The sequence below is a fragment of the Anguilla anguilla genome, chromosome 2 (genome assembly GCF_013347855.1).
Source record: "Anguilla anguilla isolate fAngAng1 chromosome 2, fAngAng1.pri, whole genome shotgun sequence".
Lineage (NCBI taxonomy): Eukaryota > Metazoa > Chordata > Actinopteri > Anguilliformes > Anguillidae > Anguilla > Anguilla anguilla.
Genome location: NC_049202.1, coordinates 57,980,757 through 57,993,060, shown reverse-complemented (window position 1 = coordinate 57,993,060; position 12,304 = coordinate 57,980,757). Strand labels below are relative to the sequence as shown.

The window sequence follows — 12,304 nt, the reverse complement described above, 5'->3', positions numbered from 1 at the left end:
GGAATAAAGCACACTTCACTATCTGGCAGTCTGACAGATGAATCTGGGTTTTTACAGAATACATAGTGTCAACTGTAAAGTTTGGTGGAGGTGGAATAATGGTTTGGAGCTGTTTTTCATGGTTTGGGTTGGGTCCCTTTGTTCCAGTGAAGGGAAATCTTAATGCTACAGCATACAGTGACATTCTAGACAATTGTGTGCTTCCAACTTTGCGGCATCAGTTTGGGAAAGACCCATTCCTGCTTCAGAATGACACTGCCCCTGTGCACAAAGCAAGGTCCACGAAGAAATAGTTTGTTGAGTTTGGTGGGGAAGAACTTGACTGGTCTGCATAGAGCCCTGACCTCTACCCCATCAAACACCTTTGGGATGATTTAGAATGCCTACAGCAAGCCCGGCAGCCATGTTCCAAAATCTAGTGGAAACCCTTCCCAGAATTTAAGAGAGGGGGCTATTACAGCACAAAAGCAAGGTCCAGTTCTGTATTAATGCCAATGGTTTTGAAATGAGATGTTGAACAAGTACATATGGCTGTGATGTTCAGGTGTCCACACACTTTGTGAAATGTAGTGAATGAGGTGAATGGTTATGCCTGAAACTCAGACAAGCTACTGTGTTGATAGTGTGCCATCTAGGTTTGCTTACGCAGTGTCTTTGTAATGATTACAATAACTACATCGCAAACCTTGCGTTTACCGCCTGTAGTAAAGATGAAAGTTGGTCCGAACTTCAGCTAAAGGCAAAGGAACGCCCACTGTTAACAGCTTTCGCAGCAATCAAGTCAATGTATGGCTGTCGCTTGTTTTGGCGGGTATTTTACTTTTTAATGAAAAATCACATCATCAACATGTGTTTCTGTTGGTGAATCTTAGACGCGTTGATTACAAAATTATGAATTTAACCCTTCGTATTTCATCGATTGATCTGCTGTAGCCTACCCCCATGCAGTTCATATGAGTTGAACCTGAGGTCCGTTTTCCTGGTTAGTCTACTGGTTTCGCGCAGAGTTTCGTACATATTCTCAGTACTGTTTAAAATAATCTGAATGGCTCGGGGGCGGGGCATACACGATGCCCATTACCAAGATATCCACCCATATGCGCGGATTTCTGGACAGCATGGTGAGCTGCGGCTCAGCAGCTGCAGAACCGACCACACGGCGCCGCAAGAAGGCCACTTCAAGACGTGAAGACCTACAATTTGCGATGAGCACAGCCGTAGCCTACTGTAGGCTAATGCCAATTTGCAGAAAAAAATACACCCAGTAGGCAACCATTTCCTTTGATATTTAAAAGCTTTAAATTGTTTATTAAAACCAGCTTTATAAGAGTTCAATTTCTTCTGGAAGTAAACGCGTTGTTGACGCTTCATTAGCCTACAATGAACACTTGAATGAGCTTATCAAAGATGATCATACTTAAAATTATTATTATTTTTTTTTAGCATTTTATACATATAATGTTGCCTTGACCTGGCTGGAATTAAGGACATAATGTATATATGTAGGTCATTTGTCACAAGTTGATTGTGTGAATTCGTATTAATTTGGCGTGGAATTTTCCAGAAAAAAAAGCACACGGTATGTATGGTGTCTAGTTCGGTTTTCCGTATTTAAAACATCATGAAGTGTGGTACATTTACGTAGCATACGTGCTTTGATAGACCCATATTAAGAAATGTACTGCTTCAAGGCTTTGATGGTTAATTGTGGCCCTCTTTAAAGAGGGAATGGTTTTCTGTCTAATTTTAATTTCTGTCATTGTAATAGCAATTTTTGGTTAAATTAAATTAATAATTGTTGTTAGGTTATGGATTATTAATGGTGATATTCTTTGTGAGGTTTTTATATTGCTGCGAGGAACACTGATGTTTTCCACTTGTGTCTGTCTGTCGGAAAATATTGGCGCTTACAGTAGCCTGCTTGATTTGAAAGGCATTGAATTGGGGGTCGCAGTAGAATTACTTTAGACGTTCCGTTCACCCTGCGTATGACGTCATCGACGTCGCTCGAGCTGTTTGTTCTGGATTCGGGGAGAGGAAGGTCCGCGCGCGCACACTGACAACCTATTAAAGAAGGTAAATAAATGAGTTTTTAATGTTTGTTTTCATGATTCTGGGTGCGACGAACGACGTCTTTTGAACAAGGCTGTCGAGTTTAAGGGACGCGGGAGGGCACCGAGGCGATATTGGGGTCGCCATTCTGTATATGCGGCGCCAAACGGCGGTGGAGGAGTCGTAGCGAAAGGCCTGTCGCCGGTGAGACTGGAGAAAGATAATAAATTCAATGACCGTTTTCGACTTTTGGGGGAGGGATAATTGTAGTCACAAGGTCGGCCGCTGAATTATTGCAATTTAGTGTACGATGGAGGAGTTATTGTTGTTTGGGATGTGACAGGCTGAGAATGGCTCCAGCTTCGTAGGTTGTTTGTTTGTAGCCCTCAAGGCCGTATTCGCGACGTGAGTTACGCCCAATCTGTGGCGTAGTCACCGGTTCGCGGCGCTGTTGCTACGTGTGAAATGTCGCGTAGCCTCGACCCCTTCGGAGGAAGCTATGCGCAGGCAAGACTGTCCCATTTATATTTCCAAAGGAGCTTTTCGCGTCTGTCAGATTCGGGTTTTTAGGGGTTTTTCAGTCCCCTCTGGTAAACTTTATATTCAGGAAACTGCGTTATTGTAGCGATGTTATGCTTTGAAGAAATCGTAGCTATTATATCTAACGACCGATTCAGTGTGGTCTGCGTTACGCAGTGTTCGTAAGCACAGCTAGCCGTAGTTAGCCACAGCGTCTGCTGCTGACCTCCTGGCATAGCCATTTAAAGGGAAATGCAGAAATAAGATGGCAAAACATTTAGTATCTTAAGGATTGACTTATCATATATATGCAAAAGACACGTTTTTCTTGCTGGCCACAGTTTGCAGGACTTTGATAAAGGGCTGCGTTTGGGATTAAAAAATTATACTTGGAGAGGTTTGCGTCCGCCATTTTGTGCTCCTTGGAAGATACGAGAGACGGAGAAATGTTGTTCTTTGGGCTTCGTTAATCTTACAGAAGTCTTGCACATTTGACTGACATTGTAACTAACTATCTACCTGACCCGGCATGTGTACTTCATGTTCCCGAATTGTATAGAACTGTAAATTCCTTCGATCTAGCATGCCTAGTTTCTAGCTGTCCGGCTATCTCGCTAATGCTAGCGTCCTGTCTGTTGTGGATTGGCTGTCAGTCGCGACTGTGAATTTGGACGACGCCGACGCCCCCCAAATACCATTCTAGGCTCTCTAGGTATTTTCTAGGAGTGACTGCGACATTTTACTTACTCAGTAACTAACGTTACATAGCTTACGTTTTCGGAAGGTTGTTAAACAAATGTCCAGAAACTAGCTAACGCTGCGTTAGCGGTGTAGGATATTGACATGACACGTGTTTCTGCACACCTTGTCTTCTGTGCTAGACACATCTGACAAAGCTAGTCAGCAAGATCGCCAGCTACTAGATGCTGGCTGCTTGTCACTACCTAGTTTCACTCACACACTTGTTCAAGATAAGCTCAGGTCAAGAGTGCTCTGCATTCTACCTAATCAGAACTACATTCTTACTCGAAGTGTATAGAACGAGATATTGGGCAAATGTAGTGTGAGACCTGTCTGGGTATGTATGATATGGTCGTTGCCATGCGTAGTCAATCTGGTCCTCTATGGCCCAAAGCCGCCACGTGCCATTGCCAACGCGTCATAACGTCACATTCGGCATTCATTAATGTCTTCTGAGTAAACACGGAAATGGTGGCGGGCCAGAAAAAACAGTGTTCTTTCTTTGCCCAAAGCTCATTATCTGTGTCTTCTGGGTACTTTCGAAGAGCCTGATTTTTTAATTATTTTAATTTTTTTCCAGGCGCCGAAAAGTCTGGAGTCAGAGACGCTGGTTGTCTTGGTTTAATTTTATGTAGGCCAGCGTTTGGAGATAGAGGAGAAGCGCTTGTTGGGGAGCACAGGCTGGAGTCGTGTGTTAAGTGGGTCACTCGGGCTGACCTTGGGCCCTTCTCCTTATCACCACAGGCCTGCCTGGCATTTCGTGAGAAAGGACAGAGTTACGCTCGTGCTCATACATTTTTTTCTTTTTAAGAACATATCTGTTGAGTTATGGCTCTTTATTGGTACCATTTCATCAGCAGCAGAAGTTAAAATTCAGTTCATGAAGTTCGTAGCCTTGACTTAAAAAAATGCGTTTTTTTGTTCTGTTATAATACACTGAAAAAGTTACTGCTGCCAACCTTTTCCACACCAGATCACACTAGAGGGCCCTCAGTTCTTGCATGACATAAGCGCTCATGATGTAACTGTTCATACATCTTACACCACGTGCGCATAACATGCCACGCCCACAACTTTAAGCCTTTTTAAAAATGTAATTATGCAGCGTGTACGCTTCATTTGTACACATCTCAGTCTTCTAAGTTAGTCACTGCTGGCCTGGAAAGAACAAATCTGTACGCACTGAAAGCAGCATAGACCGGTGTGAATGAAGCCTTTTGTCTTGCCTAGTCTGCAGTCCTCGTCCTCAAGTCTGCTGTCCAGTCTTTCTGACCTGTCGCTGGGTCATATGGCATCACATTTGCTGTAGTGTTTGACTTCAACTTGGAACGGGGGGGAAAATGTCTCCTTGTTTGTGTGTGCGCGCGCGCGCGCGTGTGTGTGTGTGTTTGTGGGTAATTTTATTCTTGGCACACACTATAGTAGTGCCTGTGTAAGGAATTCTAAGCAGAAAACCAAGTCTGATTGGTTGATACCATATCCCCCTGGCCCCCCCTCAAAGAGAGAGACGCACACACAGGAGAAGGTGGAAGGGTTTCTGAAGAAAAGCACCGTGGCGGTTGGTCCGTTGGTCATTTGGCGGTGTTTCAGCTTCGGCCGTTGAAATGCGGCGTCTCCCCTCCTGTTTTCCTGGCTGCCTCCCGTGTGCGTGGGGCCCTGGTGTTGGACCCCCTTTCTGGCAGCCGAGTCAGATCTGCCGTTGATGTGTTTTCATATTGTATCGCTGCTGTTTTATTTCTCTGGGGGGTGGGGGGTTTGGAAGGGAGTCGGGAGATGATTCTTCTCAGAGGGGATGGGGTGGCCAAGCGCCTCTCACTCAGAGCTGGACCACCAGCAGCGGGTCGGGTGATGTTTTGGGCGAAAAGGGGCGCGAACAGACCCAAAAGTTTCCCTCTCTTGTTGCCGTCAGCGACAGCAGGAGACTGAAAAGCAATGGTTGGGGTGGTGGGGTGGGCGTAGACCTTGTGGTCTTGGCTGACAGAATGTCAGGACCATGGACAGTGTAGATTACATAATTCAGAATGGAATCACCATGGGAGAGTAGGATGGAGTGTTGGGGGAAAACTCACATACATTAATAATAGGAAATTAAATGGGGTCCGGAAGTGCGGGGAAACGACAAAAAAGGCAACAGGCGTGTCAGTCAACGGACCTGTCAGACAACGGACCTGTCAATCAACGAGCCTGTCAGTCAACAGGCCTGTATTCGGTCAACATCCGTCCTAAACTTTGTCCTCAAGTGTGACACTTGCTCTTCACAAACTCAGTTTGTCACGGCAGTTTTAGGGATTGCCAAACTCGGCAAACCGTGTGAAGCAAAAAAGTTCTTTCACTTGTTAGTAAAAGTTAAGGGCACACTTGATTGAGTCCCAGTCAAGGTCTGAGTTGGCCAAAATCACACTGTGTAAGAACTAAATAAAAACATTAAAAAAAGAATGTATCGTGTGTGTGTGTGTATGTGGGGGGGATGTGTGTACAAAGACACAATAATAACTATCCAGCTCTTTTCGCATGCATACTTTTAAAATTGTTTTCTGCAAAATGACAGAGGACAGCAGTCACAATAAGAGGGCCCTGAACTGTCCAAATGAAGACGTGATATGAAAGTTCAGTTTAATTCAGTTTTGTTTGTGTAGCGCTTTTTTTACAGAGGCACCGTCATAAAGGGGCTTTGAAGTGGAAGCAGAAAAGAAAATTGGACAAAAAACAGGCTTGAACCCCACAGAAAGCCTGGAATTGAGGTGAAAAAATCCCCAGTGGGAAGAAATCTCAGGAGGAACCCATCCTGTGCTTTTCTGCAGGCTGGCGTGGTGTATAGTTATGATGGAATGAATGGTAACAAATGTATTGAGGGATTTATCAGAGCAAACGATAAAATGGGCTGGGCAGGTTACAGTTTGAGGTAGTTTAACTAGTATAAATTTAAATCAACAGTTGAAGTACCTTAAATTAAACTTTGTTATAAAGAGACCACAATAACCTGTATCCGTTTTTACATTTATAATGCAAATCGGATGGAAAACATTGACAAAATGCAGATAAGCAGGACTGTACACAAATTTTTTTTCCATTGAGTAAATGTGCTGCTAGGTTGGAAAATTTGGGAGTGCACTAATGCATTCCAGTTCATTGGTGCTTGTGCTCCTAAATTAATTTTTCCAGTTAGCACTCATCAGTTTTCAGGAGAAAGTGCTCCTAAAATGGGAGCCCTGTAGATCCCTGAATAAGGTCACTGATCAGAGCTTAGAGAAGCATGTCACCTTGTCCCTGGACCCCTGGGGTCCTTTAAGGTACTGTGGAAGGTCCCCGGTCAGGCATGTGCGGTGACTATATGTAGATTTAGGAAAATATAAAAAATGGGAAAGCATTAAAAAAAATATAACCCTTATTAACTTATAATGGGGGTGCCTGGATGCCTTTGAGTGGGTGGGGTGTTCTGGATCAGAAAAGGTTGGAAACCCCTGCTGTAGGTGCTGTGTGTGTAAGGGGTTATGTAGTGGTGTTATTGTGATGGAGAGGCTGTAGGTGCTGTGTGTGTAAGGGGTTATGTAGTCAGTGGTGTTATTGTGATGGAGAGGCTGTAGGTGCTGTGTGTGTAAGGGGTTATGTAGTGGTGTTATTGTGATGGATAGGCTGTAGGTGCTGTGTGTAAGGGGTTATGTAGTGGTGTTATTGTGATGGAGAGGCTGTAGGTGCTGTGTGTGTAAGGGGTTATGTAGTCAGTGGTGTTATTGTGATGGAGAGGCTGTAGGTGCTGTGTGTGTAAGGGGTTATGTAGTCAGTGGTGTTATTGTGATGGAGAGGCTGTAGGTGCGTGTGTGTAAGGGGTTATGTAGTGGTGTTATTGTGATGGAGAGGCTGTAGGTGCTGTGTGTGTAAGGGGTTATGTAGTCAGTGGTGTTATTGTGATGGAGAGGCTGTAGGTGCTGTGTGTGTAAGGGTTATGTAGTGGTGTTATTGTGATGGAGAGGCTGTAGGTGCTGTGTGTGTAAGGGGTTATGTAGTCAGTGGTGTTATTGTGATGGAGAGGCTGTAGGTGCTGTGTGTGTAATGGGTTATGTAGTCAGTGGTGTTATTGTGATGGAGAGGCTGTAGGTGCTGTGTGTGTAAGGGTTATGTAGTGGTGTTATTGTGATGGAGAGGCTGTAGGTGCTGTGTGTGTAAGGGGTTATGTAGTCAGTGGTGTTATTGTGATGGAGAGGCTGTAGGTGCTGTGTGTGTAAGGGTTATGTAGTGGTGTTATTGTGATGGAGAGGCTGTAGGGGCTGTGTGTGTAAGGGGTTATGTAGTCAGTGGTGTTATTGTGATGGAGAGGCTGTAGGTGCTGTGTGTGTAAGGGGTTATGTAGTCAGTGGTGTTATTGTGATGGAGAGGCTGTAGGTGCTGTGTGTGTAAGGGGTTATGTAGTGGTGTTATTGTGATGGAGAGGCTGTAGGTGCTGTGTGTGTAAGGGGTTATGTAGTGGTGTTATTGTGATGGAGAGGCTGTAGGTGCTGTGTGTGTAAGGGGTTATGTAGTCAGTGGTGTTATTGTGATGGAGAGGCTGTAGGTGCTGTGTGTGTAAGGGGTTATGTAGTCAGTGGTGTTATTGTGATGGAGAGGCTGTAGGTGCTGTGTGTGTAAGGGGTTATGTAGTCAGTGGTGTTATTTTGATGGAGAGGCTGTAGGTGCTGTGTGTGTAAGGGGTTATGTAGTCAGTGGTGTTATTGTGATGGAGAGGCTGTAGGTGCTGTGTGTAAGGGGTTATGTAGTGGTGTTATTGTGATGGAGAGGCTGTAGGTGCTGTGTGTGTAAGGGGTTATGTAGTCAGTGGTGTTATTGTGATGGAGAGGCTGTAGGTGCTGTGTGTGTAAGGGGTTATGTAGTCAGTGGTGTTATTGTGATGGAGAGACTGTAGGTGCTGTGTGTGTAAGGGGTTATGTAGTCAGTGGTGTTATTGTGATGGAGAGGCTGTAGGTGCTGTGTGTGTAAGGGGTTATGTAGTCAGTGGTGTTATTGTGATGGAGAGGCTGTAGGTGCTGTGTGTGTAAGGGGTTATGTAGTCAGTGGTGTTTTTGTGATGGAGAGGCTGTAGGTGCTGTGTGTGTAAGGGGTTATGTAGTCAGTGGTGTTGTTGTGATGGAGAGGCTGTAGGTGCTGTGTGTGTAAGGGGTTATGTAGTCAGTGGTGTTATTGTGATGGAGAGGCTGTAGGTGCTGTGTGTGTAGGGGGTTATGTAGTCAGTGGTGTTATTGTGATGGAGAGGCTGTAGGTGCTGTGTGTGTAAGGGGTTATGTAGTCAGTGGTGTTATTGTGATGGAGAGTCTGTAGGTGCTGTGTGTGTAGGGGGTTATGTAGTCAGTGGTGTTATTGTGATGGAGAGGCTGTAGGTGCTGTGTGTGTAAGGGGTTATGTAGTCAGTGGTGTTATTGTGATGGAGAGACTGTAGGTGCTGTGTGTGTAAGGGGTTATGTAGTCAGTGGTGTTATTGTGATGGAGAGGCTGTAGGTGCTGTGTGTGTAAGAGGTTATGTAGTGGTGTTATTGTGATGGAGAGGCTGTAGGTGCTGTGTGTGTGTGTAAGGGGTTATGTAGTCAGTGGTGTTATTGTGATGGAGAGGCTGTAGGTGCTGTGTGTGTAAGGGGTTATGTAGTGGTGTTATTGTGATGGAGAGGCTGTAGGTGCTGTGTGTGTAAGGGGTTATGTAGTGGTGTTATTGTGATGGAGAGGCTGTAGGTGCTGTGTGTGTAAGGGGTTATGTAGTCAGTGGTGTTATTGTGATGGAGAGGCTGTAGGTGCTGTGTGTGTAAGGGGTTATGTAGTGGTGTTATTGTGATGGAGAGGCTGTAGGTGCTGTGTGTGTAAGGGGTTATTTAGTCAGTGGTGTTATTGTGATGGAGAGGCTGTAGGTGCTGTGTGTAAGGGGTTATGTAGTGGTGTTATTGTGATGGAGAGGCTGTAGGTGCTGTGTGTGTGTGTAAGGGGTTATGTAGTCAGTGGTGTTATTGTGATGGAGAGGCTGTAGGTGCTGTGTGTGTAAGGGGTTATGTAGTGGTGTTATTGTGATGGAGAGGCTGTAGGTGCTGTGTGTGTAAGGGGTTATGTAGTGGTGTTATTGTGATGGAGAGGCTGTAGGTGCTGTGTGTGTAAGGGGTTATGTAGTCAGTGGTGTTATTGTGATGGAGAGGCTGTAGGTGCTGTGTGTGTAAGGGGTTATGTAGTCAGTGGTGTTATTGTGATGGAGAGGCTGTAGGTGCTGTGTGTGTAAGGGGTTATGTAGTCAGTGGTGTTATTGTGATGGAGAGGCTGTAGGTGCTGTGTGTAAGGGGTTATGTAGTGGTGTTATTGTGATGGAGAGGCTGTAGGTGCTGTGTGTGTAAGGGGTTATGTAGTCAGTGGTGTTATTGTGATGGAGAGGCTGTAGGTGCTGTGTGTGTAAGGGGTTATGTAGTCAGTGTTGTTATTGTGATGGAGAGGCTGTAGGTGCTGTGTGTGTAAGGGGTTATGTAGTCAGTGGTGTTATTGTGATGGAGAGGCTGTAGGTGCTGTGTGTAAGGGGTTATGTAGTCAGTGGTGTTATTGTGATGGAGAGGCTGTAGGTGCTGTGTGTAAGGGGTTATGTAGTCAGTGGTGTTATTGTGATGGAGAGGCTGTAGGTGCTGTGTGTGTAAGGGGTTATGTAGTGGTGTTATTGTGATGGAGAGGCTGTAGGTGCTGTGTGTGTAAGGGGTTATGTAGTCAGTGGTGTTATTGTGATGGAGAGGCTGTAGGTGCTGTGTGTAAGGGGTTATGTAGTCAGTGGTGTTATTGTGATGGAGAGGCTGTAGGTGCTGTGTGTGTAAGGGGTTATGTAGTCAGTGGTGTTATTGTGATGGAGAGGCTGTAGGTGCTGTGTGTGTAAGGGTTATGTAGTGGTGTTATTGTGATGGAGAGGCTGTAGGGGCTGTGTGTGTAAGGGTTATGTAGTGGTGTTATTGTGATGGAGAGGCTGTAGGTGCTGTGTGTGTAAGGGTTATGTAGTCAGTGGTGTTTTTGTGATGGAGAGGCTGTAGGTGCTGTGTGTGTAAGGGGTCATGTAGTCAGTGGTGTTATTGTGATGGAGAGGCTGTAGGTGCTGTGTGTGTAAGGGGTTATGTAGTCAGTGGTGTTATTGTGATGGAGAGGCTGTAGGTGCTGTGTGTGTAAGGGGTTATGTAGTGGTGTTATTGTGATGGAGAGGCTGTAGGTGCTGTGTGTGTAAGGGGTTATGTAGTCAGTGGTGTTATTGTGATGGAGAGGCTGTAGGTGCTGTGTGTGTAAGGGGTTATGTAGTCAGTGGTGTTATTGTGATGGAGAGGCTGTAGGTGCTGTGTGTGTAAGGGGTTATGTAGTCAGTGGTGTTATTGTGATGGAGAGGCTGTAGGTGCTGTGTGTGTAAGGGTTATGTAGTGGTGTTATTGTGATGGAGAGGCTGTAGGTGCTGTGTGTGTAAGGGGTTATGTAGTCAGTGGTGTTATTGTGATGGAGAGGCTGTAGGTGCTGTGTGTGTAAGGGGTTATGTAGTCAGTGGTGTTATTGTGATGGAGAGGCTGTAGGTGCTGTGTGTGTAAGGGGTTATGTAGTTGTTTTACTGTAATGTAGACGCTTGTGGGTTGGGAGTCAATGGTCAGTGGGAACAGGTTGGTCACTGTAGACGGAACAGCTGAGCTGGGGAGCAGAATTCTGGGAGCAGCTGACGCGGGGCTGGTCCAGGCAGGAATTCTGTGATGTCAGTTGTGGGACGCTTTGCACGGTCGGACCTGGAATGCAGACTCGGGAAGGAATGCTCGGCGGTCTTATCAGTGGCGTAATTTCTCTCTGGCTTTGGGCAGTGTTGTAGTTTGCTGTTTCACCTCTCGACTCACAGAAACATAAAGCAGCTATCTTTTTTCTGTGTTGTTTGCAGTTAAGTAAAAAATCTTAATTGCACATTTTCAGCATGGATTTCAGTGGTGTAATTTTGTGCTGTGGCCGTACTGTAGACCTGGGTGCCCAGCCGTGAAGCACGTCAGTGGGTTTGGATTGCTGTATTTCGCAGCTAACCTTTTTGCCTCCCTGCACGCTCTTTTTCTGCTCGTCCTCTGGGCCTTCATTCTGCACCTGTGATGTCATAACGCGCGCGCACACTTGGCATGTGGTGAGCCGCTTAGGGTTTGTGCGAGTCCTGAGCTCTTAATTTGGTGCGCTGTCAGTCAGGGTTTGCGCTCCATGCGCAGTCACTCGGGCAGTCGCCGCCCAGCGCCGGTGTGCCGTGAATCACGGGAATCCCGCCGAGCCCTGCGATGCCCGTCGGGCTGGGTTGGGGGGGGGGGGGGGGATGGGGGGGTATGGGGGCACAGGGCGGTGACCCAGGCTCGGGTGGAGTGCATCACGGTCCTCCTGGCTGCCAGGTGCACCCGCGCCGATGGCGGGTGATCAAACAAACCTCAGCAGGGTGGGCCCCGCCCGCTTCCCGCCATGAGCACCTGAAGGCAGGGCAGGGGTAAACAGGGCTGGTCCGAGCCCTCCTTTTACCTCCAGAGTCCAGATTTATTTAAAGAGATAGGTCACTTTCTGTTTGTTTATCACGTTGGTTTTTTTGGGTGGGTAGGGGGCGGCATCTGGCAGCGTAACAGTGCTGTACAGACTGCTTTTTTTTAGATAAGAGTTCATTAAAATTATTTATTTATTTGTTTATTTGTTTGTTTGTTTGTTTGTTTTGTTGGTTTACGCCACAAATCCTGAATGCCCTGATACCAGCCTCAGTAAAGCTGGCAGGTCTTCAAGAGCTTTCTGAGCCAGTCAAAAACATACCCTAAAATGGAAATAATATTTAGAAAAAAATCCAGAAAGTGAAATGTCTCTTTAAGCTATGTTTTATTTTTTTTTCCCCCCCACCTTCTTGAGGCCTCACCCACCCCCACCCCGACTTTCCCCAACTTGAACCGAGCCGACCTCTGACCCCTGACCTGGGCGACTCGCAGGCAGGGCGCTGCTGGAATGTTCCGGCCCCTCC

At 46.2% G+C, this 12,304-nt stretch overlaps 1 protein-coding gene across 1 annotated transcript in view; it reads left to right on the top strand.

Moving 5' to 3' along the window:
* Window positions 1–1,957: 1,957 nt before the first annotated feature.
* Window positions 1,958–12,304, top strand: part of LOC118220703 (bromodomain-containing protein 4-like) — a 61,076-nt gene continuing 50,729 nt past the window's right edge. Inside the window, exon 1 of the mRNA XM_035404815.1 lies at window positions 1,958–2,076. The gene's annotated coding sequence lies outside the window, so the exon portion shown is untranslated. The remainder of the gene's footprint in view (window positions 2,077–12,304) is intronic.